Genomic DNA, 24,941 nt, shown 5'->3' with positions numbered 1-24,941 from the left:
GATCAGTTATGAAAGTTGAATGAATTGTGGTCTTCAGATTGTAATGTTGTGCTTCAGGAATATCCAATCTGAAAATGTATGAAAAGTGGTACCTGAAAGAAAGAAGATTGTAGGTCAGCACCTACGTACTAGTATCTTAGCTAGTACAAGAGCAAAGGGGGTTGGAGCTCCCTTCCAAGGAAGTTTGGAGAACGAAAGAAGGTTGTAGCCTTCTGCAGGTTGTAGCCTGCGTACTGGTATAAGGCTGCACCAGTACAAAAGATTGTAAACTGAAGTTTCATATTAAAGAAAGATAGAGACAACTTGCAGCAGGTGGTTTTCACCCACATTGGGTTTCCACCTTATATCTTGGTGTTCATGTGTGTGGTTTTTGTGTGATGATCTGTTCTATTATACTGCATCTGTTTTACTGTCATGGTTAATAATGTCCTGATGCATTTACTAAAGATAAACTGCTGAATCATAAAGTTTTCTTGTTATACGCTGGTTTCTTTAGACACAGTAGCGTGTACACGCTGTTTTTCTTAACTGAAGTAGTGTATATGTTTCTGAGCACAAAATGAAAAGGTTTTTCTGATAATACTGATTCACCCCCCCTCTCAGTATTATTTCCAACAATTGGTATCAGAGCAGGTCCTTCAGAGAAGCTTGATCGCTTGAAGGTAGATCGTTCATCATGAGCAACTACGAGAGAGAAGCATCAATCAGGCCACCGGTTTTTGATGGGACAAACTTCAATTATTGGAAGGTAAGAGTTACTGCCTATCTTCAATCTCTTGGTACAGAAGTTTGGGACATCGTAGAGACAAGCTACACTTTTCCTTCAGCTACTCCTACAGATGCAGCCGAGAAAAAGAAATATGAAACAAATGCGAAAGCAGTCAATACTCTATTGGGATGTATATCTCAATCAGAATTCATGAAGGTAATGCACTATAAATCTGCAAAAGAAATATGGGACAAAATTGTCACAAGTTATGAAGGAGACGAACAGGTAAAGCGTGCTAAACTTCAAACTCTCAGGATTAAGTATGAGACTCTCAGAATGTATAATGATGAAAGTGTGGCTAACTACTTCCTTAGGGTAGATGAGATTGTTAATTGCATGAAAAACTTGGGTGAAGAAATAAAAGAGGCTATTGTGGTTGAAAAGGTTCTAAGATCTTTGTCCCCCAAGTTTGAATCTAAAGTGTCTGCCATAGAAGAAAAGGAAAATCTGCAAATTCTCACTATGTCTCAGCTCCATGGAATTCTAACCGCTTATGAAATGAGAAAGGGAGGTCCATCAGACAGAAGAGAAGCTGCCTTCAAAGCTTCAGGCAAAGAAGATTATTATGAAGCAAGTCATGTGCCAGAAGATGAAGAAGAAGAATCAAACTTTGTCAGAAATCTTCAAAGGGGTTCTGGAAGGTTCAGAGGTAAGTTACCTTTTAAGTGTTTTGCTTGTGGAAGAGTAGGTCATTATGCTGCCAAATGTCCTCACAAAGATAAGAATGACAAGGGAAAGGAACCTGTTAAATGGAACAAGAAACAGAATGAAAAGAAGAAAAGCTATTACACTCATGAGGATAGTGATGGTCTTTCAAATAGTGATGAAGATGAACAAGGTAATAGATATAAACTTTTAATGGCTTTTGAAGATGATGACTACATGGATGCTATAGATGTAGATGGTTTTCATGAAGAAATGAATAATCTCAAAGTTTCCTTAGAAGAGAAAAGTGCTATTATTGATTCTCTACAATATCAACTGACTGAAAAGGAAAAACATCTTGAAAAATTGGAATGTGAGATTGTTTGTCTTAGAAAGGAGATTGAGAAAACTAAAGCAATTAATCTCAAATTTGTTAAAGGATCTGAAACCTTGGATGAGATTATCAATGTGCAGCGATCTCCTCTGATCAAGACAGGTCTAGGATATAATGGAGAAACATCTCAAGCCTCTACCTCTAAAAGTTATCTTGATGCAGCAAGGAGAAGCGAGCAAAGGCCAAATAAAAGTCATCAAGTGAATCAGGGACAGTTTACCTCAAGAACAAATAAAGACCATCAAGAAATTCAGGGACAAACTGCCTTAAGGACAAATAGAAGCTACAATCAGCCACAGGTAAAATCTTCCCAATTTGCTCCAAGAATGAATGTGAATAGAAGCTACAATCGGTTGGATGATAGATCTGATTATCGCAGAAGTTTCTTTAATGGCCAATGCTTTTCCTTCCATAACTTCGGTCACAAAGCAGTTCAATGTGTTGCCTACAAGACAATCATGACTAGAGAAGCTCAAAAGCAAGGGAGAATGACTGGAACCATGAAAAGGACTTATAACAACTTTTCGGTTCTTGAAAATGAAGTTGAATGCTCTATTTGTAATAACTTTGGTCATGAAGACTCTGAATGCAGGAGCAGGTTCCGGAAGACAACTCAGAAGGAACAAACCTCAAATATTAGAACATGGAGAATAAAGGAATCACAACCAGAAAGATGTGGGATAGCCTTTTATGCAGAAGGTCAAGAAAGTCTATGGTACATTGACAGCGGATGTTCGAAGCATATGACAGGGGACAAAGAAAAGCTTGAGTCATATACCGCATTAGAAAAGGGGAAGAAAGTTTCTTTTGGGAACGATATCTCTGTAGCCATAAAAGGAAAAGGTGTTGCTCCGTTGAAAGAGAAGGTCAAAGCAGGAAATGTTTTATATGTTGATGGATTGAAGCATAATCTTCTGAGTGTTAGTCAGATGTGCAATCAAGGAACAGAGGTAATATTTAGATCAAATGGATGTTGCGTTCGCGATCTTGATACAGGTAAAACAGTGATCAAAGGAAGAAGGACTCCAAATAATCTATATATCTTTGAGGAAAGACAACAATGCTACTTAAGCAAGGATGATGAACATTGGCTATGGCATCGGAGGTTGGGACATCTAAGCTTTTCACAAATAAGGAAATCATGCAAATATCAGGCAGTTCGTGGTCTTCCAGATATCAAAATTCCAGACAATACCATATGCAAATCTTGTCAGTTTGGAAAGCAAACCAGAACTAACTTTCCAGAGACGGAAGGATCAGCTAGCATGCCTCTCGAGCTAGTCCATACAGATGTATGTGGTCCATTTAGGAAGAGGACACCTCGAGGAGAAGAATATCTGATATTATTCATTGATGATTTCTCCAGATTTGTTTGGTTAGGGCTCATGAAGCACAAAGATGAAGCATTCGAAAAATTCAAATCCTTCAAAGCCTTGGTTGAAAATGAATCAGGACACAAAATTAAGTGCCTCAGATCTGACAGAGGTGGGGAGTTTACCTCAAACGAATTTTTCGATTTCTGTGAAGAACATGGGATAAGAAGAGAATTCTCTACAGCTAGAACTCCTCAGCAAAATGGGGTTGTGGAAAGAATGAACAGAACAATCCAACAAATGGCTCGTGCTATGCTTGATGAATCAGGTACTCCCGCAACCTTCTGGGGTGAAGCTGCACATGCTGCGGTTATTATTCTTAACAAAACAAATGTTCGAGTAAACAGCACTCAAACACCTCATGAGCTCTGGAGTGGTGAGACTCCTGGTGAAGCACTTCAAAATCTTTGGGAGCAAATGTTATATTAAGAATACTGATGAGCAACTTGGCAAACTTGAACCAAGAGCAGATGAAGGCATTCTTCTTGGTTATTCTCCACATAGCAAAGCATACAAGTGCTACAATAAAAGACTTGGCAGAATTGTTGACAGCAATGATGTTGTGGTTGATGAGAAGGGATATATTCCTAGACAAGTTCATCATGAAGACATTGAAGAAGATGAAGGCTACCCTCAAAAGCGGAATGATGAAGAAGAAGAACCTCAAGAAGAACCAGAGGAGCAGACAAGAATAGAAGAGAAGACTCCATCCAGATATGTTCAAAAGAATCATCCAGAATCTCAGATTGTGGGGCAGAAAGAAGCAGGAGTACAAACAAGAAGGACACTTGCAGAAGCTTCAAGCTATTTGGCATTACTCTCCTCCACTGAACCACAAAATGTGAAAGAGGCATGCAAAGATGAATGTTGGGTCAAAGCAATGGATGAAGAACTTGAGCAGATCGAAAAGAACAACACTTGGGAATTAGTTCCTAGAGCAAAAGATAAGAATGTAATAGGAACAAAATGGGTCTTCAAGAATAAATTGAATGAAAATGGAGAAGTAATTAGAAACAAGGCCAGAATTGTTTGTAAAGGGTATGCGCAGCAAGAAGGAATAGATTTTGAAGAGACCTTTGCTCCTGTGGCAAGACTTGAGGCCATACGAATGTTCCTTGCTCTCTCAAGCTTTCAAAACTTCAAGGTATTTCAAATGGACGTGAAATCAGCCTTTCTGAATGGAGACTTAGAAGAAGAAGTATATATTGAGCAGCCAGATGGTTTCATTCTTAGGAATGATCCAAACCTTGTATGCAGATTGAAAAAGGCTCTCTATGGACTCAAACAAGCTCCAAGGGCTTGGTACTATCGGTTGGACAAATATCTTCACCAACAAGGCTTTTCAAAAGGATCAGCAGATAGCAATCTCTATATAAAAGTTGAAAATAACAAATTGCTAATACTTGTTGTCTATGTAGATGATATTATCTTTGGCAGCAATGAAGAGACTATGAGTCAAAATTTTGCCTTGGTTATGCAGAAAGAATTCGAAATGTCACTACTTGGAGAATTGACATACTTTCTTGGGTTGCAAATCCAACAAAATGAAGGAGGTATCTTCTTGTCTCAAACCAAGTACCTCAAGCAGATCTTGAAGAAGTATGGCATGGAAGACTCAAAGCCAGTATGTACACCCATGGTTACAGGATGCAGCCTGAGTGCAAATGATGAATCAGCAGCAGTTCATCAACCAACTTATAGATCCATGATTGGGAGTTTGCTTTATTTGACAGGTACCCGACCAGACATCATGCATGCAGTCAGAATAGTTGGAAGATTTCAGGCAAATCCAAAGGAGACTCATCTTCAGGCAGTGAAGAGAATTTTCAAATATCTTCAAGGGACACAAAATTATGGCTTATGGTATCCTAGAGATACAGATCTCACTCTTCATGCTTATACAGATGCAGATTGGGCCGGAAGCGTGGATGACAGGAAGAGCACAAGTGGTGGTGCATTCTTTATGGGCTCCAGATTAGTATCTTGGTTCAGCAAGAAACAGAGTTCGATTGCCTTATCTACAGCTGAAGCAGAATATGTGGCTGCGGCATCTTGTTGCACACAACTTCTTTGGATGATGCAGACCTTGCAGGACTTTCAAATCACTTGCACTTCACCAGTCTCTATCTTATGTGATAATACAAGTGCAATCAGCGTTTCAAAGAATCCAGTCATGCACTCAAAGACCAAGCACATACCAATCAAGTACCATTTTCTTCGGGAACAAGTGCTTGAGCAGAAGGTCAAGTTGGAGTATGTTCCTTCTAAGGAACAAGTTGCTGATATTCTCACAAAACCACTGCCCAGGGAAACTTTTGAATATCTCAGACAAAAGCTGGGAGTAGTTGATGCTTCATCCTGCTGTTGAAGCTTGTCTGTTCTACAGCAAAGTTGGTATACGCAAGTTACGTAAGGGATATCCGCGTATACACGCGGATTTATGATGGGAAAGTCGCGTGTATGATGTACGCGTGTTGCAGAAATTATATCCGCGTACATACGCAGGTTTATGCAGGAGAAATCGCGTATATGAAGTTCTAAACAGCAAGGGCAGACTCTGGTTGGAAAAGGTCTGAGATGGGTATGCCAGAATTCTTCAGGCACAGTTTCAGGGGGTGCAGCAGGCACAGGTTCAGGGGGAGCAGCTTAAAGTCTCATAAAGCATTGTTGGCATTTTGATGTTTTTCTGATGTTGGTTTCAGGAGAAGGAGCTCAGAAAGAAATCTTGGTTGTTGATCTAAAAGACGTTTATCAGATGCTGCTGGTGACTTTCATAAGTCTTGGTCTAGATCTGTTGTCTCTATGTCATGTATCTCTTGTGCGATATCTCTTTTATGGTGTCAAGGTCATGTAACGGCCTATGTTGGTTTCCCCACTATGCCTGGGATGAATGATGTAATATAATTGATTGTTTCTGATGTGTCCCCTCTTGATAGGAAGTATGGATGTATGTATTGAGTCTTTTGGTGATAGGAAGGTCCCTTATGGTGTATAAGTCTTGGTTCTCTTTGAAGAACATCGATTGCAGATCTTGCCTACAATCAGGGGGAGCATGATTCAGCACAGCCAAGCAGAGGTATCAGCATGTACTCAGGGGGAGCACAGCCCTTTGCCCTTGATGACAAAGGGGGAGAATGATTCTAAGGATCTTGAGGTTGCCATCAAGTCCAAAGGGGGAGATTGTTGGCATTTTGGCACAGGTGTGGCGCTATGATATAGGTGTTGTCCTTGATGGCAACTCTCTTTGATAACAGATCTCCGTTCAGACTATAGAATGAAGAGAAATCTCATATACGCAGGTTAATTAAGTCCAAGTTGCGTATACACGCTGGTGATCTGCATACTAAGTAGCGTATACGCAGGTGAGCTGTATACGAAGGCGCGTATACACGCAGATGCATGAAAAGAAAAGGGCGTATATGTCGGGAAGCTTCCCTTTGGTCCGTGGTAGTTAGTCCTCGGTACTTGAGCCTATGTCTTTGGACCAAAGTATCTCGACAGACGTGTTGATCCCTAGTTTTAAAGTTGATGGTATTGGATTTCTATGGTTTTGGCTCTTGGTATTAAGCAAGGCCTAAGGCTATATAAGGAGAAGAAGATCATTAGGCAATATTATCTTTTGAAAAGGCTTGAATATCTGAAAAAGAAAGAGATCTGATATGCAGGTTCTGGGTTGCTTGATCTAAGCTAAGGAGAGATCACATCGGTTGATGGAAGACTAGATCTAAGGATAGATCGGGATCTAATGGTTTCTAATGCACTATTATGATATGGTTGATTATGCGTATTTCTAGATCTGCATACTGACGCAATGTTATGTTCTGGGTCTAACTGATGTCTGGTCCAGCTGCAAGTTGAGAAAATTTATTTTTAGATCTGTACGCAGGTTGTCTTCGGTAAAAGCGCGTGTATACGCGGGTTTCTCTCATTGAAGTAGCATATATCTTTTGAAGCTTGATTTTTGGGTTGCAGTTGGGTCTGACTGCTATTGCAGAGTTCTGTAGTCTGCTCTGTATTCTTGTGACTGGTGTTGACAGGGTTTCAGTGGTTCAGTGATTCAAAGATTGATGATGCTAGTATTGGTTGTTTTGTGCTTCAATGATCAGTTATGAAAGTTGAATGAATTGTGGTCTTCAGATTGTAATGTTGTGCTTCAGGAATATCCAGTCTGAAAATGTATGAAAAGTGGTACCTGAAAGAAAGAAGATTGTAGGTCAGCACCTACGTACTAGTATCTTAGCTAGTACAAGAGCAAAGGGGGTTGGAGCTCCCTTCCAAGGAAGTTTGGAGAACGAGAGAAGGTTGTAGCCTTCTGCAGGTTGTAGCCTGCGTACTGGTATAAGGCTGCACCAGTACAAAAGATTGTAAACTGAAGTTTCATATTAAAGAAAGATAGAGACAACTTGCAGCAGGTGGTTTTCACCCACATTGGGTTTCCACCTTATATCTTGGTGTTCATGTGTGTGGTTTTTGTGTGATGATCTGTTCTGTTATACTGCATCTGTTTTACTGTCATGGTTAATAATGTCCTGATGTATTTACTAAAGATAAACTGCTGAATCATAAAGTTTTCTTGTTATACGCTGGTTTCTTTAGACACAGTAGCGTGTACACGTTGTTTTTCTTAACTGAAGTAGCGTATATGTTTCTGAGCACAAAATGAAAAGGTTTTTCTGATAATACTGATTCACCCCCCCTCTCAGTATTATTTCCAACAATTGGTATCAGAGCAGGTCCTTCAGAGAAGCTTGATCGCTTGAAGGTAGATCGTTCATCATGAGCAACTACGAGAGAGAAGCATCAATCAGGCCACCGGTTTTTTATGGGACAAACTTCAATTATTGGAAGGTAAGAGTTACTGCCTATCTTCAATCTCTGGGTACAGAAGTTTGGGACATCGTAGAGACAGGCTACACTTTTCCTTCAGCTACTCCTACAGATGCAGCCGAGAAAAAGAAATATGAAACAAATGCGAAAGCAGTCAATACTCTATTGGGATGTATATCTCAATCAGAATTCATGAAGGTAATGCACTATAAATCTGCAAAAGAAATATGGGACAAAATTGTCACAAGCTATGAAGGAGACGAACAGGTAAAGCGTGCTAAACTTCAAACTCTCAGGATTAAGTATGAGACTCTCAGAATGTATAATGATGAAAGTGTGGCTAACTACTTCCTTAGGGTAGATGAGATTGTTAATTGCATGAAAAACTTGGGTGAAGAAATAAAAGAGGCTATTGTGGTTGAAAAGGTTCTAAGATCTTTGTCCCCCAAGTTTGAATCTAAAGTGTCTGCCATAGAAGAAAAGGAAAATCTGCAAATTCTCACTATGTCTCAGCTCCATGGAATTCTAACCGCTTATGAAATGAGAAAGGGAGGTCCATCAGACAGAAGAGAAGCTGCCTTCAAAGCTTCAGGCAAAGAAGATTATTATGAAGCAAGTCATGTGCCAGAAGATGAAGAAGAAGAATCAAACTTTGTCAGAAATCTTCAAAGGGGTTCTGGAAGGTTCAGAGGTAAGTTACCTTTTAAGTGTTTTGCTTGTGGAAGAGTAGGTCATTATGCTGCCAAATGTCCTCACAAAGATAAGAATGACAAGGGAAAGGAACCTGTTAAATGGAACAAGAAACAGAATGAAAAGAAGAAAAGCTATTACACTCATGAGGATAGTGATGGTCTTTCAAATAGTGATGAAGATGAACAAGGTAATAGATATAAACTTTTAATGGCTTTTGAAGATGATGACTACATGGATGCTATAGATGTAGATGGTTTTCATGAAGAAATGAATAATCTCAAAGTTTCCTTAGAAGAGAAAAGTGTTATTATTGATTCTCTACAATATCAATTGACTAAAAAGGAAAAACATCTTGAAAAATTGGAATGTGAGATTGTTTGTCTTAGAAAAGAGATTGAGAAAACTAAAGCAATTAATCTCAAATTGGTTAAAGGATCTGAAACCTTGGATGAGATTATCAATGTGCAGCGATCTCCTCTGATCAAGACAGGTCTAGGATATAATGGAGAAACATCTCAAGCCTCTACCTCTAAAAGTTATCTTGATGCAACAAGGAGAAGCGAGCAAAGGCCAAATAAAAGTCATCAAGTGAATCAGGGACAGTTTACCTCAAGAACAAATAAAGACCATCAAGAAATTCAGGGACAAACTGCCTTAAGGACAAACAGAAGCTACAATCAGCCACAGGTAAAATCTTCCCAATTTGCTCCAAGAATGAATGTGAATAGAAGCTACAATATGTTGGATGATAGATTTGATTATCGCAAAAGTTTCTTTAATGGCCAATGCTTTTCTTGCCATAACTTCGGTCACAAAGCAGTTCAATGTGTTGCCTACAAGACAATCATGACTAGAGAAGCTCAAAAGCAAGGGAGAATGACTGGAACCATGAAAAGGACTTATAACAACTTTTCGGTTCTTGAAAATGAAGTTGAATGCTCTATTTGTAATAACTTTGGTCATGAAGACTCTGAATGCAGGAGCAGGTTCCGGAAGACAACTCAGAAGGAACAAACCTCAAATATTAGAACATGGAGAATAAAGGAATCACAACCAGAAAGATGTGGGATAGCCTTTTATGCAGAAGGTCAAGAAAGTCTATGGTACATTGACAGCGGATGTTCGAAGCATATGACAGGGGACAAAGAAAAGCTTGAGTCATATACCGCATTAGAAAAGGGGAAGAAAGTTTCTTTTGGGAACGATATCTCTGCAGCCATAAAAGGAAAAGGTGTTGCTCCGTTGAAAGAGAAGGTCAAAGCAGGAAATGTTTTATATGTTGATGGATTGAAGCATAATCTTCTGAGTGTCAGTCAGATGTGCGATCAAGGAACAGAGGTAATATTTAGATCAAATGGATGTTGCGTTCGCGATCTTGATACAGGTAAAACAGTGATCAAAGGAAGAAGGACTCCAAATAATCTATATATCTTTGAGGAAAGACAACAATGCTACTTAAGCAAGGATGATGAACATTGGCTATGGCATCGGAGGTTGGGACATCTAAGCTTTTCACAAATAAGGAAAGCATGCAAATATCAGGCAGTTCGTGGTCTTCCAGATATCAAAATTCCAGACAATACCATATGCAAATCTTGTCAGTTTAGAAAGCAAACCAGAACTAACTTTCCAGAGAAGGAAGGATCAGCTAGCATGCCTCTCGAGCTAGTCCATACAGATGTATGTGGTCCATTTAGGAAGAGGACACCTCGAGGAGAAGAATATCTGATATTATTCATTGATGATTTCTCCAGATTTGTTTGGTTAGGGCTCATGAAGCACAAAGATGAAGCATTCGAAAAATTCAAATCCTTCAAAGCCTTGGTTGAAAATGAATCAGGACACACAATTAAGTGCCTCAGATCTGACAGAGGTGGGGAGTTTACCTCAAACGAATTTTTCGATTTCTGTGAAGAACATGGGATAAGAAGAGAATTCTCTACAGCTAGAACTCCTCAGCAAAATGGGGTTGTGGAGAGAATGAACAGAACAATCCAACAAATGGCTCGTGCTATGCTTGATGAATCAGGTACTCCCGCAACCTTTTGGGGTGAAGCTTCACATGCTGCGGTTATTATTCTTAACAAAACAAATGTCCGAGTAAACAGCACTCAAACACCTCATGAGCTCTGGAGTGGTGAGACTCCTTCGGTGAAGCACTTCAAAATCTTTGGGAGCAAATGTTATATTAAGAATACTGATGAGCAACTTGGCAAACTTGAACCAAGAGCAGATGAAGGCATTCTTCTTGGTTATTCTCCACATAGCAAAGCATACAAGTGCTACAATAAAAGACTTGGCAGAATTGTTGACAGCAATGATGTTGCGGTTGATGAGAAGGGATATATTCCTAAACAAGTTCATCATGAAGACATTGAAGAAGATGAAGGCTACCCTCAAAAGCGGAATGATGAAGAAGAAGAACCTCAAGAAGAACCAGAGGAGCAGACAAGAATAGAAGAGAAGACTCCATCCAGATATGTTCAAAAGAATCATCCAGAATCTCAGATTGTGGGGCAGAAAGAAGCAGGAGTACAAACAAGAAGGACACTTGCAGAAGCTTCAAGCTATTTGGCATTACTCTCCTCCACTGAACCACAAAATGTGAAAGAGGCATGCAAAGATTAATGTTGGGTTAAAGCAATGGATGAAGAACTTGAGCAGATCGAAAAGAACAACACTTGGGAATTAGTTCCTAGAGCAAAAGATAAGAATGTAATAGGAACAAAATGGGTCTTCAAGAATAAATTGAATGAAAATGGAGAAGTAATTAGAAACAAGGCCAGACTTGTTTGTAAAGGGTATGCGCAGCAAGAAGGAATAGATTTTGAAGAGACCTTTGCTCCTGTGGCAAGACTTGAGGCCATACGAATGTTCCTTGCTCTCTCAAGCTTTCAAAACTTCAAGGTATTTCAAATGGACGTGAAATCAGCCTTTCTGAATGGAGACTTAGAAGAAGAAGTATATATTGAGCAGCCAGATGGTTTCATTCTTGGGAATGATCCAAACCTTGTATGCAAATTGAAAAAGGCTCTCTATGGACTCAAACAAGCTCCAAGGGCTTGGTACTATCGGTTGGACAAATATCTTCACCAACAAGGCATTTCAAAAGGATCAGCAGATAGCAATCTCTATATAAAAGTTGAAAATAACAAATTGCTAATACTTGTTGTCTATGTAGATGATATTATCTTTGGCAGCAATGAAGAGACTATGAGTCAAAATTTTGCCTTGGTTATGCAGAAAGAATTCGAAATGTCACTACTTGGAGAATTGACATACTTTCTTGGGTTGCAAATCCAACAAAATGAAGGAGGTATCTTCTTGTCTCAAACCAAGTACCTCAAGCAGATCTTGAAGAAGTATGGCATGGAAGACTCAAAGCCAGTATGTACACCCATGGTTACAGGATGCAGCCTGAGTGCAAATGATGAATCAGCAGCAGTTCATCAACCAACTTATAGATCCATGATTGGGAGTTTGCTTTATTTGACAGGTACCCGACCAGACATCATGCATGCAGTCGGAATAGTTGGAAGATTTCAGGCAAATCCAAAGGAGACTCATCTTCAGGCAGTGAAGAGAATTTTCAAATATCTTCAAGGGACACAAAATTATGGCTTATGGTATCCTAGAGATACAGATCTCACTCTTCATGCTTATACAGATGCAGATTGGGCCGGAAGCGTGGATGACAGGAAGAGCACAAGTGGTGGTGCATTCTTTATGGGCTCCAGATTAGTATCTTGGTTCAGCAAGAAACAGAGTTCGATTGCCTTATCTACAGCTGAAGCAGAATATGTGGCTGCGGCATCTTGTTGCACACAACTTCTTTGGATGATGCAGACCTTGCAGGACTTTCAAATCACTTGCACTTCACCAGTCTCTATCTTATGTGATAATACAAGTGCAATCAGCGTTTCAAAGAATCCAGTCATGCACTCAAAGACCAAGCACATACCAATCAAGTACCATTTTCTTCGGGAACAAGTGCTTGAGCAGAAGGTCAAGTTGGAGTATGTTCCTTCTAAGGAACAAGTTGCTGATATTCTCACAAAACCACTGCCCAGGGAAACTTTTGAATATCTCAGACAAAAGCTGGGAGTAGTTGATGCTTCATCCTGCTGTTGAAGCTTATCTGTTCTACAGCAAAGTTGGTATACGCAAGTTACGTAAGGGATATCCGCGTATACACGCAGATTTATGATGGGAAAGTCGCGTGTATGATGTACGCGTGTTGCAGAAATTATATCCGCGTACATACGCAGGTTTATGCAGGAGAAATCGCGTATATGAAGTTCTGAACAGCAAGGGCAGACTCTGGTTGGAAAAGGTCTGAGATGGGTATGCCAGAATTCTTCAGGCACAGTTTCAGGGGGTGCAGCAGGCACAGGTTCAGGGGGAGCAGCTTAAAGTCTCATAAAGCATTGTTGGCATTTTGATGTTTGTCTGATGTTGGTTTCAGGAGAAGGAGCTCAGAAAGAAATCTTGGTTGCTGATCTAAAAGACGTTTATCAGATGCTTCTGGTGACTTTCATAAGTCTTGGTCTAGATCTGTTGTCTCTATGTCATGTATCTCTTGTGCGATATCTCTTTTATGGTGTCAAGGTCATGTAACAGCCTATGTTGGTTTCCCCACTCTGCCTGGGATGAATGATGTAATATAATTGATTGTTTCTGATGTGTCCCCTCTTGATAGGAAGTATGGATGTATGTATTGAGTCTTTTGGTGATAGGAAGGTCCCTTATGGTGTATAAGTCTTGGTTCTCTTTGAAGAACATCGTTTGCAGATCTTGCCTACAGTCAGGGGGAGCATGATTCAGCACAACCAAGCAGAGGTATCAGCATGTACTCAGGGGGAGCACAGCCCTTTGCCCTTGATGACAAAGGGGGAGAATGATTCTAAGGATCTTGAGGTTGCCATCAAGTCCAAAGGGGGAGATTGTTGGCATTTTGGCACATGTGTGGCGCTATGATATAGGTGTTGTCCTTGATGGCAACTCTCTTTGATAACAGATCTCCGTTCAGACTACAGATTGAAGAGAAATCTCATATACGCAGGTTAATTAAGTCCAAGTTGCGTATACACGCTGGTGATCTGCATACTAAGTAGCGTATACGCAGGTGAGCTGTATACGAAGGCGCGTATACACGCAGATGCATGAAAAGAAAAGGGCGTATATGTCGGGAAGCTTCCCTTTGGTCCGTGGTAGTTAGTCCTCGGTACTTGAGCCTATGTCTTTGGACCAAAGTATCTCGACAGACGTGTTGATCCCTAGTTTTAAAGTTGATGGTATTGGATTTCTATGGTTTTGGCTCTTGGTATTGAGCAAGGCCTAAGGCTATATAAGGAGAAGAAGATCATTAGGCAATATTATCTTTTGAAAAGGCTTGAATATCTGAAAAAGAAAGAGATCTGATATGCAGGTTCTGGGTTGCTTGATCTAAGCTAAGGAGAGATCACATCGGTTGATGGAAGACTAGATCTAAGGATAGATCGGGATCTAATGGTTTCTAATGCACTATTATGATATGGTTGATTATGCGTATTTCTAGATCTGCATACTGACGCAATGTTATGTTCTGGGTCTAACTGATGTCTGGTCCAGCTGCAAGTTGAGAAAATTTATTTTTAGATCTGTACGCAGGTTGTCTTCGGTAAAAGCGCGTGTATACGCGGGTTTCTCTCATTGAAGTAGCGTATATCTTTTGAAGCTTGATTTTTGGGTTGCAGTTGGGTCTGACTGCTATTGCAGAGTTCTGTAGTCTGCTCTGTATTCTTGTGACTGGTGTTGACAGGGTTTCAGTGGTTCAGTGATTCAAAGATTGATGATGCTAGTATTGGTTGTTTTGTGCTTCAATGATCAGTTATGAAAGTTGAATGAATTGTGGTCTTCAGATTGTAATGTTGTGCTTCAGGAATATCCAGTCTGAAAATGTATGAAAAGTGGTACCTGAAAGAAAGAAGATTGTAGGTCAGCACCTACGTACTAGTATCTTAGCTAGTACAAGAGCAAAGGGGGTTGGAGCTCCCTTCCAAGGAAGTTTGGAGAACAAGAGAAGGTTGTAGCCTTCTGCAGGTTGTAGCCTGCGTACTGGTATAAGGCTGCACCAGTACAAAAGATTGTAAACTGAAGTTTCATATTAAAGAAAGATAGAGACAACTTGCAGCAGGTGGTTTTCACCCACATTGGGTTTCCACCTTATATCTTGGTGTTCATGTGTGTGGTTTTTGTGTGATGATCTGTTCTGTTATACTGCATCTGTTTTACTGTCATGGTTAATAATGTCCTGATGCATTTACTGAAGATAAACTGCTGAATCATAAGTTTTCTTGTTATACGCTGGTTTCTTTAGACACAGTAGCGTGTACACGCTGTTTTTCTTAACTGAAGTAGCGTATATATTTCTGAGCACAAAATGAAAAGGTTTTTCTGGTAATACTGATTCACCCCCCCTCTCAGTATTATTTCCAACATCTCCTGCAAATGGTATTGACTCTGGCAATAGGGGTGTGAAGGTGCCATACTTTTCATCCTTCGATTCTTTTACTGGTTTTTCATTCTGTTTTCTAGGTGAGATATATGGTGGCAGAGGCAATGGAAATTTTGCGCCATCCATTTCCATTTCCACTTTCTCTCCTTCTTCCTCATTGTCTATGACTTGTTCGGTTTCTTGTTGAGGCTCGACGGGTTTCTTATCCTGTTTCTTCTTCATTCTCTCCTCTTTGGTCGATTTATTTCATGGAGATATCCACTGCGTGGGTAATGATGTTGTTGCAGGTGATTCTATTGCAAGTGATTTTTCTTCCATAATTTCAAGTAAGCCCTTCTCGTGAAATATACGAATAATTTCTTCCCAGTAATACTCAGACGACATACAACAGCCAAAATTTCTGCAACTTCTCCGCAATAGCAACACTCGAATTCTTAATTTAGAAAAGTGCCAAATCTGGGCGGGAGGCATATTTTTATTAAAATTCTGAATTTATAACACCATCATTAGCTCATATTATGTTCAAATTGTGTTCATTAATTGCATATGTGTCCCTATATATTGTCAATATATCCTCATAAATGCAGTTTTCCGTGTGTTTTAACATTAACTTTCCCTTTTAACGGTCATATTTTTCCGATGAAATTTGACATATCCTATAGTGTAGCAAAAAACCCCTATTACATCAAGGTTTCTGTGAACTTTGACATAATCCAGATTGTGGCAAAGTAACCTCCTACGTCGAAGCTCTCTGCAGCATAGTTTATAGTCCAGTTCCCACTTTCAACTGTAGGTAGCACTAAGAATCTTCTCCTTTATTCTTCACAATGAAGTTGTAGAGGCAAGGTTGTCCTTGTAAAAATTCAACCAACTTCCATTTACTCTTCCATAAATCAATTATCCATTTAACTTCGCTAATTGAATTGTGCCTCCATCAGTAATATGCTTGATAATATATGGGCCCAACCAATGCATCTTGAATTTTCCTGGAAATTTCACAAACTTACTGTCATAGAGGAGAACAAGGTCTCCTACTTGGAACTTCTTCTGCTTAATATGTCTATCATGCCAGGCCTTTTCTCTTGCTTTCTGTACCTTCTGATGGAATCTTGCTATAAATATGTCTTCCTCCAAAGCAAGCAACTACATCATTCTTTTGTCCATTATATCGGGGTCTACAATATCTGTAAAAGTTGTAATCCTCAAACTAGGCACGATGTCCTCCATGGGCATCACAACTTCTTGCCCATAAACTAACCTGAAGGGTGTTTGACCTGTCAACTTTTTACATGTGGTCCTATAAGCCCATAAAACTATTGGAATTCTAAGGTCCCAGTCATCCCTTTTCACATTTCATACCTTAGTAAGTAAATTCTCCAAAATCTTATTAAATTATTCTATTGTTCCATTGGCCTGAGGATGATAAGGGTTACTCTTCTAATGATAAACTTGGAAATCCTAAGTCAATGCTTCTATACTCTTATTTAGGAAGTGTGAACCTTGGTCACTCATCAAATCTTTGGACATCCAAATCTAGAAAATATGTACTCAAAAATAAACATAACAGTAGTCTCTGCATTGTAGTCCCTTACTGGTTGTACTTTGGCCCGTCTTGTCAAGTAATCAGTCATTGTAATTATGTGCCTTGCACCAGTCCTCTTTCCAGGTGGGTTGATGGGTCCAAAAAAATCAATGGCCCACTTTTCAAAGGTCTGCAATGTAACTTGTGGTACTAATGGAGTTTCATCTCCTCTTGAAGGATTTTCCATTCTTTGACACACATCACATGTTTGGCAGCACTCCTTTGCATCTTTGTGTAGTGTAGGCCACCACAATCTTGCTCTCAAAATATTATGCACAATAGCTTTTCCTACATAGTGTCTACCAATTGCGCCCCTTGAGCCTACTAGAATCATCTGTCTGTCATGTTCAGGTACATATCTGCGCAGTATCTCATCTAGCCCCATATTATAAATATGTCCTTTTATTAATGAAAAGTCAACTTCTTTAACCATTAATTCTTTCTTTTGTTGCATAGTATATTCTAAATGAGTCATTCTTGTAGTAAAAAATTGAATGATATATGTGAAATGGTCATCTGCAACTCTAATTGCAAATAACTGTGCATCAGGGAGATTATCTAGTTGGTCAGGATACTCGGCACTCACCTGAGAGACCTGAGTTCGAGTCCCGACAATGGAACCATTTGTTGGCTTGATTTGGGCTGACCCAGGTTCGATCTATACTGTGCACCAACAAAATTCTCAATCACTGGCCCTTTGGGCAATGACCTACAACCATATCACAGTCTCACCTGAAGTGACTATGGGAGGATGTAAAACTAGCTTTCTGCAGTCTTTAAGGATGTGTAGAAGTGGTATTATTATGTTATTTTATTATTTACATTCATAAATCACTTCGCCACATTACATTAATCACTTAAACATATCATATAAACCATAAATCATCATTGTGCTGAAATAAAGTGCAATTGTAATAACTGCAACTCTAAAACAGATAATAAGCAAATATACACATGAAGACACCAAATTACCATGGTTCACCCCAATGTGGGGCTACGTCCACAAGAACAATTGCTTAATATAATAAATCTTGTACAACAAATAGTTCTTGGCCTACACACTAAGCTGCAGGCTATCTACGTACTCAGCTACAGACTCAGGCCTCCGCGCACTTAGCTACAAAGCCTCGCCTATCTCCAAAATACATATCACAACATTACAACCATGACACTGATCTGGATCATAAATATTATTCTCTTCTTTATTACTTTACCCTATATATACTATTACATCAACGTGTTACTTCATTACAATACCATGGTCCAAATACCATGGACTCCCAAAAACAAGCAGCTATGGTCCAAAACCATTGATCTCTTACAAAATTGTGTTCTTTTACAAAAAGGAAGGGCTTTGACCAGCCCCGAAGCCCCCAGACCATGCGGTATATTTACTGCACAGCGCACTTCACACTCCACTGCATTATCCACTTTGCACTCCACTCCACCAATTGTGGATTCTTTGCCAAAATCTAGGCCAAGTTGGGATGCACCCAACTGTCCCAGCAACTAGGGCTAAGGCTTGAGGCCTAGAACTGTGCAATGCATAGTCCAGACTAGGCTCAGAGGCTGTCTTCTACGCAATTTTGGAGATGAGTGAGTCTGACTGAAAGAGGGGCCACTATGGAATATTTCTGTGTAGTTATGGAGAGGAAGGATGACTAACTTCTGCACAGTTCTGGGAGGCAGTGGGTGAGGATGAGGGGAGGACCACTGAAGGCATCTTATACGCAGTTCTTTAAGGGAAGGCTGACTGAAAGGATTGCGTAATTATGGAAGAGAAGGTTGGGTCATGGGCTCAGGAATTGTGCAGTGCAACAGCCCTGGGGGATAGGAACTGTGCATTGCATAGATCCAAGCGTCAAGGTCACAACCTACTGAATGGAACTACACTATGTGCAGTCTAGGTAGGTCAGGTGAAGCTAAGTTGAAGGATCGAGTAGATTCTTAAAAAAAGGCTAAGTGTTGGACCAGTAAGACTGATCAGTTAAGTGATGAAGCTTCAACTGTGTCCTAACACCTAGAATACTAGACGAATCAATAACGTTGATCACACATGACACGTGAACAACACTTTTGCTTGTGTGTTCCTACTTCATGACCAATTACGACAAGTGTGACACCTAAGGTAGACTTTATGACGACCATGATGACACTTGTGCAACAACACTCAAAACTTTTTGAATGAGTGCAATAGGTGTTTACATGGTTAGGAAAACTCATAAAAACAAAGATGAGGCCTTGAAACCACCAGAATGAGCTTATGCATAAAGTGTGATAGCCAACAAGCAAAAATACGACATCTTGCCTATCTTGCGAAAGGGAGCAAAACACTTAGCAAAAACACATGGAATGACTTTCAGTTTTTGCGACCATACCTATCATTGAAGACATAATGATATGACAATGATAATTTTTCCTTCATATTACAGTAAGAGGTGCATTTCAACTTTATGAAAGGTGTGCTTTGTTTTCATACCTACCCTCCAAAGGGTTATGAATCAGATGAAGTCTTCGTGCAGTCCTGATATTTGATATTCTATCATACCCTAGGGTTCCTTAGTCTTCTTATCTAATGATTATATTTTCTCCTCAAATCCTTAAGTGTCATCTATCATGTCCTCCTTCTTCATCTCCTTCTTCATCATCTTTCCATAGTGTAAGAGAGTAACTGCATCTGCAACTCACTCATGACGAGACGACATCAGTCTAAAAACCCCCAACCTAAGATAGAGCTCTTGGATTCATGAAATGGCTCAGTACTAAATGACGGGTCAACAGAGAAGGCCTAGTGACTGCACAATTATGCAATTCAAGTAGCCAAGGGTCAAGCTTGATCACAGAGGCTGCATAATGCATAGTTCAGGCCAGACTAAGGGAAATTTCTGCACAGTCCTCACTGAGGGAAAAATTTGCATAGTGCCCACCGAGGGGCAAAATTGCGCAATTCAAGAAAGCAATGGTTGCAATGGGATGGAGCCCTGGGAGGGAAAACTACGCAGTTTTAGGAGGCAAGGGGGACTGGGCAACTGAGAGGCTTGAGGGATAGAACTATGCAGTTTCTGGAGGTAGTTAGCTTTAGCTGAGGGAAGTACACTAGAGGACGCATCTGTGCAGTTTTGGAGGCCAAGGGAGGCTGGGCTTTTTTCACATTACGCAGTTCCAGCAGGAAAGGGAAAATATTGAAGGTTGGAGATGCGATGTGCACAGTTTAGGAAGGTTGGATGAGGCTAGGTTTCTAAGAATCCTCCAGAATTTGGCTAAGTTTGGGATCAATGGAACCAATGTGAACAATGATAGAACTTGACTATGACCACACACTTAGATACTCAGTGATACAATGTAGATCATCTAAAACATATGAAAACATACTTCTCTTAATGAAACGACCTTTGTGGCAACTTATGACAAGTGCAGTCCCATCGATACACTTTGTGAGGATAATGATGACACTTGTGTAATGGTGCGTGAAAATTTGGAAATGAGTTGGAAACATGTCTATATGGTGAGAACAACTCACTTTCACAAATATTTCCCCTTGAAGCAAACCAAAACTCCCCTTTGCATGACAATTAATAATTCCCATGCCCTAAGACGACACTTGTAATATAAAGATAAAAGTGTGAATGACACTTGAGGTCTGAGAAGGGGGCTTGAAATCATCAACTGGCCAATAAATGACTAAGGAATGTCCGATCACATGATCCATAATAGGCTCCAAAATTTAAGTTAGGCCAAAATTTTGGAGGGTGTTGTAGCCGCTACAACACAACCTCAAAGTCTCTATGTGGCATTGCCACTAGGGGAGGACATGGCCCTCTAATTTCAGTCGCGAAAATGAAATATTTCGTTCTTCCTCTGTATGATGAACACTGAAACAAACTTATAATTGTTGCAACCAATGATTTATATTAAGATCATTGATATCACCTTGGTATGGCTTGATATTGGTCTTCGCTTCCATTTTGAATAGGGATTGTGAAAGGTTCATGACACTTGAACTAATTTTATCCTTTTTGGGTCCTTTCCTTGACTTGTTCTCTATTTCTTCTTTATCTCTTGATCTCCCTCATAAATGAACTTTGCATTAGAACCCCCATATTCTTCAAATAACCCAATATTATTGGCTAGGGCCACCATGAGAAGATTAAACTTATGGCTTGTATCTGCAACTTATGCTTCCAATGGTGAAGATCTCTCCTATGCAAGATCACAAAGGTTATTCACATATTTGTTTCCCATGAATAGGATTTTATGACTTTTTCCTTCACCTATCTAGATTGTAATAGCCCTGGTGAAAATTCCACGTAATAAAAGTTAATAAAGGAAAAATAATAACCACGATTGATGGGACACTTATTCCAAGCTGAATGTTGGGCAAAATCCTAGTGATGGGGATCACTTGTGATTGATTAATGGCTAAGGAAATTGGCAAAAGCAATGGATAAGGCTTTGGAAAGGAAAAATTACATTTTTGGCACATTTATTTATGAAAATAATGGAAATTAGGAGAAAAGGGAGGTGAAAGGTCACAGGTTGCATGTGAGGAGGAAATTGAAGGAAAATAATGGAAAATGAAGAAAATATAGGCCTCATTCAGAAAAAGGCTTCTAAGGATCAGTTGGTAACATTTTGTCACTTCATTGTTGGAGCTTTCTCATTATTCTCTCTCTCTCTCTCTGATCTGAAAATGGAAGGTACTTGAAAAAGGGTGCAAGGTATCCATTTTCATTTATGTAAATGAGTGCAAAAATACTCCAAGTTTAAATCTGAAAATGTGAGAACTTCTTATTTCTAATACAGAGATAGATTGTAGGGGCATTTACTGGATATGTCACCTCTAAAGAGAGGATGAGATCCAGAAGCTTCCTGGCCCTCTACAGACTCTACCTAAATAAATAATAGAAGTAAACACTCAGATTTAATTAAAAAAACCTTGCTTGAACTTGACGTTATGCGGAATTTTAGCTTGAAAGAGGTGTATGTATTTTCTTCTGTTTATGTGTTTTAAGTTTATTTGTTTTTGCTGAAACTTAACATATATATCAGCAACATAATTCAGCCATAGAATATCAAAACACAACAGCAATATAATATAGGAGTTCACCCCAACTCTTGGGCTACATCTCCTTTGAGCTTCGTCAATAAGACTACACTCTTTGGAATTAAGGTAATTAAATTCTTTTACAAGCTCCACACTTAACCACAATGAATACAAAAATTATTCAAAGGGCTGAGAATACCATTTTAAATCCCTTTAATGGTTGTCCAATTCCTACAAACAGCTTAAGGCTTCCATGGATACACATCCTTCTATCGGTGTACTAAGCTTATCTGAGCTTCTAAATGGCACAAACTCCTTCAGATTTTTGTTTCTGTTACTGAAACCACTACTGCTATATCCAATAATGATCAGACACCAAATACCAACTGATTAATTGCTTACATCAAGCACAGCATCCCCAAAAATGGCTCTCCTCCACGGTTTGCCCAGGGCTGCCCACGACTTCACATCAACTTCTCGAGCTGTATAAGTACTCAAAATGATATGAAACCACTTCCATTAGTTCCAAAATGACTGAAATAGTCAAGATAGAGTTTTTTTTCATCAAAAACGGCCTCCGGCTGCTCCGGTTTTGCCTACACACACTGTTGGCACCCCGTGGCACTAGGGTCAAAGAAAACTTCTTTGCTGAGTTTTCGACCTCTAAAAGTATTTAATACTTGCTGAAACCTCTGTAAATGGATTCAAAATGATTTTTTCAATCGACAATGACCACTGGTTCGCTGCAAATGTCCTCTAGCTCCCATGGCTAGGCCCTACACTGTCGCTAGCAAAATCGACAAATTTGGCCTCTGGAACTTAAATAAAGCTTTTCGACTTTCTAATGTTCTTAACAGGCTCTGCAAACCATCTAAACATATTCAAAAGGTATGAAATAGCTAAGAATGCTTGCTCATTTACCTTAAACAGAGAAACACAGTCCAATACACAGCCTTCTCCTGCAAGGCCCTCATGGCTCCTTCATCTTCTTCATAGCTTAAACCTCTGAATATGACCTCTGTTAGACTTCAGTCCTACTCCATTGAGTGCAGAAGGTCGAAGATACCCAAAATCAAAAAAAAAAATCGCATCAAAAGGCCTCTCCTAGCCAAAGTTATGGCTAACTGAAGATTTGTCCAGTTTGGCTTAAGAAAACTCCACTAAATGTGGAGCAACTGCAGTTAAGCCCGACAAATATGGAAAATCCGCCATTTTTAGCGCACTCCACCGAATTTGGTCGGACCGTTAGTGGTGGCATTAAATTTTTTGTGGTCGTGGTCACATGACCGTTACCGTAACCGTCGAGATCTTAACCACCGAGTTTTAGTCCCCGGTTACATACGCATGGTCACATGGGTAAGGGGTTGGCCCCCTTTTTCCTTCCAAACAAAACATTAAAAAAGTTTAAATAGGAAATTTGACCATTTTTGGTTAAGAACCACTGTGTAGGTGGGTCGGTCGGGTCTGTGGGCTGGCGGCCACCCGACCCGAGGTCGTATCCCGTGAGCTCCAAATAATTTTGCCGAAACCCATTTTGCATTCCAAATGCCACGTGTCAGCACCCGATTGGGCCTCAAACAAAATATTTTTGGGAATATTCCAAGAAATATTCTGGAGAATATTCCTCGAAATATTTTTTTTTATAATTTTTCCAAAAATGCAATTTTTGCAAGTTATTGGGCAAATTTCAAAATGCAATAACTTCTCCATACGGTGTCGGATTTTTGAACCGTTCATGGCACCAAAATTAGGAAGACGAGGCCTATCTGGTCATTCAGGTTGCAAGTGTTTTTGAACACTTTCAATTTTGAGCCTTTTTCATGACTTGGACTTGAGCTCCTGATCACACCTCCCAAATGAGAGGCTTTTGGTCCCCAAAAGCTTACTGAAATGTTGAACTGAACTATAGTACAGACAATGAGAGAATGAACATCCTCTTCTCTTCAGCCCTTCAAACATTTTCTTTGCATGGCAAATGACTTTGAACCACAAATGGAAAGAAATTGACATTTCCCTTCCTGAATGCGCTTGTCCTCCTGTCCACAACTGTCTTTCTTGCACTCACATAGAAATTTTCTGGCGAGAAAATTACAGAATGAAACTGAACAATGCTGCCTTGATCAATGATCTAAGGTGGCTCAAAACAAACAAGATATTACAACATAGAATACATGCATACATCCAAAATTTACATATGTACAAAAGGAGTACGTCTTACTGTGTCAAGAAGTCCATCCACTTCTCACCAAGCCACTTCCATGGTGAATTTTGCTGCTGCAACTTTTCCTCATGTGAAACTTCCCTTTCCACATCAATAATGGAATCTGTGGTTCCACCTTTGCCAATCTTCTTGTCCTCTTGCTGCATGTGTGTGGGACAACGAGTTGGATGTAAAGTCCAACAATGAGAGACAACATGTCCCTTCTTTTGGAAAAAAGTGCAAATCTTATGCACCTTCTTTGAAGGTAGTCTTTGCTTCATTTGTTTCCTGTGTGCTTTCTTCCTCATCCAGCATCTTGAAACATGATGGTTAAATTGACCACAATATGTACAAGAAAACTTTATTCCATTAAATCATGTAAAATTTTCATGCCTTGTAGAAACACAATCAAATTGATCATGAGAAGATGTATACCTCTTGTGCTACTTTGCATGTTCATCCTTTTTGCCTCCATGAGGAGATGAACTAGTAGAGGCTCCAGTTTTCAATTGCAGACTAACATCATCGTTCTTGTCTTGAAAACTGCCTAAAATTGCATGCTTGCCATAAGTTGCATGTCTACCATCTTCTTGCTGCAACAAAGGCTTAAAGCAATGACAATCATCTTTGAAAAATATTTGACATATTTGCCTCATGGAACTTGGAACAAAAGTTCTCTTTGAATTAGCCTCACATGCCTTCATGGCTTTTGAGTCTTCACCATTAGATTGCACATAACCAAGTCCAAGATTCTTGGGTCGTTCCTCAACAGAAAGGGGTTCAATCATGCCTTGTGCATGCTTTCCTAATCCTTTGCCTTCATAACCCATCTTAATCATTAACTTGGATCCTACTCCCCTTGTATGCTTTTCGAAAGATCCAACACATCTTTCTAAAGAGGAAACTGAAGACAAATCA

Source organism: Pinus tabuliformis, chromosome 2_2 (genome assembly GCF_031772625.1).
Source record: "Pinus tabuliformis cultivar Carrire ecotype Pingquan chromosome 2_2, CPIR1, whole genome shotgun sequence".
Taxonomy (NCBI): Eukaryota; Viridiplantae; Streptophyta; class Pinopsida; order Pinales; family Pinaceae; genus Pinus; species Pinus tabuliformis.
The sequence above is the reverse complement of the archived record's forward strand: the minus strand, read 5'-3'. Positions refer to the sequence as shown.